Genomic DNA, 3,981 nt, shown 5'->3' with positions numbered 1-3,981 from the left:
TGAATTAACTAAAGATTAATTTTCCGAGGCAAAAAGCCTTTCTCAAATTGTTTTTATCTGCTGCTCAGACAAAGCGTGAAATTAGGAGCTTATCCTAAAATCTCTGAAATCAAAGGCAGGACTTCCCCTTGATTTAAGAGGGTTATAAATCACATTGGATGTGAATAGATGAGCAGTGCCATTGTAATGGATAGCTGGTGCGTGGAAGAATGGTGGGGCTGGAGATGTGCACTAGCAATAGACATATGGGTGTCATCCAACAGAAGACAGGGTTTCACTGGGCTGGGTGGTGGAGATGCCACTTGAGAGCTTCAGACATTACTGAAGATGTTTCTGCACCAAGCTTAGTTTTCCAAACCTGTTCTCTTGTACTTTCTGCCTCCCTAAATGACCAGAGACCTTGAAAAGTGGGTTTAAAGGGTTAAAAACGGACTAGCTAGTTGCAGGAGGCTGATGCTGAGAGCATTTGGGCTGTACTCATACAGGCACCTGCCCCGTGGGCTCTTCCCAGGGTTACTGCCCATACCTGAGCTGCCTGCTCACGATATGGAGTCCCAGAGAGGGACTTTTTGGTCTGAATTCCCAATGTTAGCCCTGGGAAGAGTTGATGTTTTATCAGAAACCCTCATTCCTGCACAGGGACTAAAACTTCTCTCAATTCCTCATTCTTTTTGATTCTCTGCATCACTGCTCTTTATAGTGCACTGGCCCCTGTGCTCAGGCTATTCAAGTGGACTTGTTTTTCAGCCTGGAAATATTCACAAAGAAAGCACAAAAACCCATCCCTCCGTGGACGACACTTCTATGGGCCATTTAAGAAGGAAATTAGAAGCGCAATAACCACAAGGTGGCAATTAATTAAACCTAACAATGATCTGCCTGCTAAACGATTCCTAGCTACACTTAAGCGAGTGAAGATCACGGTGGCCTTTGCTCTGATCATTTCTCCGATGGGATGGATTCTTTTATTTACCTGTTCAGATCACTGCTGCAGCAGAGTTAGTTCTGGCTACCTGTCAAGGAAAAAGGCTACAGTTACTTTCCTACTGCTGCAAGTGTCCTGTTCTGTATGTGTAAGAGATGCTCCTATTTAATTAGGCTTCTGGTGGGTCTCACCTTCAAAATTAGCCTGCTCCTACTGTGCAAAAGACTTCACATCTGTTCAAATGCAGGGTTTGATCCCAGGCTGGAGGAAGCTTGTTCCTTTGAAGTCGGTTTATCATACTGGTCCTCAACAGCTGAGATCTGCCTTGTGATGGTCTGACTTCAGATCATCAGGGATGCATCCACTGAGCGTGCTACTGAAGGCATCGCCTCCCACATCAATGTGTATTAATTATATCCCCCAGCTGAACATCCCACCTTCAATAAGTACATCCCTGTGAGGCTCAGCTTGATCAGAAGGGATGGGACACAGAGAGGAAGGAGAGCGTCGTTCTGAGGATGTGCTCGCTTAGGGATGCGCTGGAGAAAACAGAGGGGAAATGCCACTGTTGAACTTGTGCTGAGCTGTTTACTGAAGGAGTGTTGAACTCTCCCTTTCTGAAGTGTTTTAATTTAGCTTTTAACTTATCAGAGGACAAAATGCAGCTGAGTAGGATCCCATTTACTGGCGGAAGGAACAATCTATTTAATTTGATAGATTTAGAGATAAAATAACCATGATAATATAACCACTTTGGTTCTCTCCCCCTCCTACCCCCAGAGGAAACATAGTCATTCATTCATTATGATTAACCTTAATTTATGAATGCATTTTCCCTTTCCTCAGAAGGGAAAAAATCCCTTTTCAGAAGCTGCCTTCACTGCTATGCTGTCCCTTCCCCTCTTTCTCCAGTAAGTGTGTCTTCCTGTGTACTTCAAATCTGTCCCCTGAAATACTGACATACAAAACTGCTCTATGAGCAGACCCCAACTAATGAGCTCTGGACAACAAAGTGCAGACCTTGGCTAAGAAGTCTGGGTTAAGGTATCTCACTAAAGCCATTTTGGTTTTCACTATTAGGAAGAAGAGCAACACTCTCAACCCTTCATCAGCACTTCCTGCAGGTTGAAATGTCATTGCTCAAACTCCAGACATTAGGTTGGATGGAGCTTGGAGCAAGCTGCTCTAGTGGAAGGTGTCCCTGCCTGTGTCAGGGGGTTGGAACTGGATGAGCTTTAAGGTCCCTTCCAGCCCAAACCACTCTATGACTATATGATTCCATGATTTGCTCTCCAAACATGTAGGTCCAGCTGAACAATGCAACATGTTCCCCATGGTGGGCATGCATGGGTTTCACTGAGTCAGTATTGCAGCAGCATCAGCAAAGGGTCATGGATTAGATGGATCAGCCTTCAGGCACCCATTTCAGACCTAAGCCAACTGGTACCATGGTAACTACAAGCAGTTTGGTCAGGTGCTTTCCCTCTGGGTGCCTGCTTTTGCTGTATTTGGAAAACTGAGGCTGAATGAAGGGCTCAAACATCGCTTTGACGCAGGGCAAAGGGCTCCTGTGATCTTGTTGCAAACAGTTCTTGCTCTGAATGGAAGGAAAGCAGAAAGGGAAAGCAACCAGATGGCAAGATTTGCCTGTGGCTACAAAACTGCTGACAAGTATTAAGAGAGCCCTGATCTGTCCCCATCCCAAAGCCACTTGTCCCTGCAGGGTTTTCCAGCGCACGGCCAATTTGTCATTACTTTTAGTGTCTGACTTTTTTATTATGCCAACAGCTCAAAGCTTCTCCCTCTTGCTGATCAAGTCTGAAATAATTATTATAATCTGCAAAAACTCTGTCTGTCTTCCTGGGAATTAAATATTGAAACTCTCAGACAAATGGGCTTTGCTTATTTCTCTTAAAGGCTCGTGCTCTCAAATGTCACCCTAAGTTAAATGTACCTTGAAAAATAATCTCATTTCTGGTTACTTTACTTTTCATTCCATTTTGCCTCCATATAAATTGCCCACATTAATTCAGTCAGAGGGTTTGACACTGCAGCTCCCCGAGTGGATGGCTGGGAAAACAACTGTCACCTCTGACAGGGGAAGGATGGAAGTGGTTTGGTGAGGAAAGCTGGAGGGGGTCAACACCTCCCTCCGGTCACACTCTGACCTTGCAGTGCTTCTCACACCCCTGTTCTGAGCATCTTCTCTGCTGGGCAGTTAACCCCTCACCGCTGATGGACTGTCAGAAACGCCAGCACATTACAGTGTCCAGAAGGCAAAATATTCAGGAATGCACAGTTTGGGCTTCACTTTGGTGATGTAATGAGGAAAACTGAAGGTCACACTTCGTAAAGGCAACTGCCATAGCTCTGTGGGTTCTTGTTGTTGCACGATGGTGAGGGCAGTTTGGAAGCTGCCAACCCCCAGCCATGAGCTTGCTAACCAGCAGCTTGGGGCTCGGAGAAAGTCACTGCAATCAGTGCCACCAGCTGTGACTTCATGGCTCTGAAGGCCCAAAAGCCTGTGTGAGATTGGCTTTCTGAACCATTTCATAAAGCACAGTTGTAAAGTCTCTAGTTCAGAGAAAAATAGCTTGTGAATGGAACAGAATAGAATTACTTCCATCATTTAAAGGGACCTACAACAATCATCCAGTCCTACTGCCTGACCACTTCAGAGCTGACCAGAAGTTAAATCACGCTATTGAGGGTATTGTCCAAATGCCTCTTGACCACTGACAGGCTCAGGGCATGAGCTACCTCTCTAGGAAGCCTGTTCCAGTGTCTGACCATCCTCTCAGTAAAGAAATGCTTCTTCTTGTCAAGCCTAAGATATAGACTCTCATACTCTGAATACTCTGAATCCAGCTGCCTTGAAGCAGAAAGCGTGCTGCTGTGACCTGCTATGTACATTTAGTGTGTGTCAGGCCACAGAGCCTTGTTATCAATAGTGTCTGATGGATCTGGCTATTTATTTTGTTTATGGGAGGAAGGGTGCTGCTTTCAACCAGGGAGCTCCCATGGCCACATCCAGGGGGCAGGATTTGACCTATCAA

The sequence above is a fragment of the Pezoporus occidentalis genome, unplaced genomic scaffold (assembly GCF_034315485.1).
Source record: "Pezoporus occidentalis ecotype Australia unplaced genomic scaffold, CSIRO_AGI_Poc_V1 ctg208, whole genome shotgun sequence".
NCBI lineage: Eukaryota > Metazoa > Chordata > Aves > Psittaciformes > Psittacidae > Pezoporus > Pezoporus occidentalis.
This window is presented reverse-complemented; position numbering follows the sequence as displayed.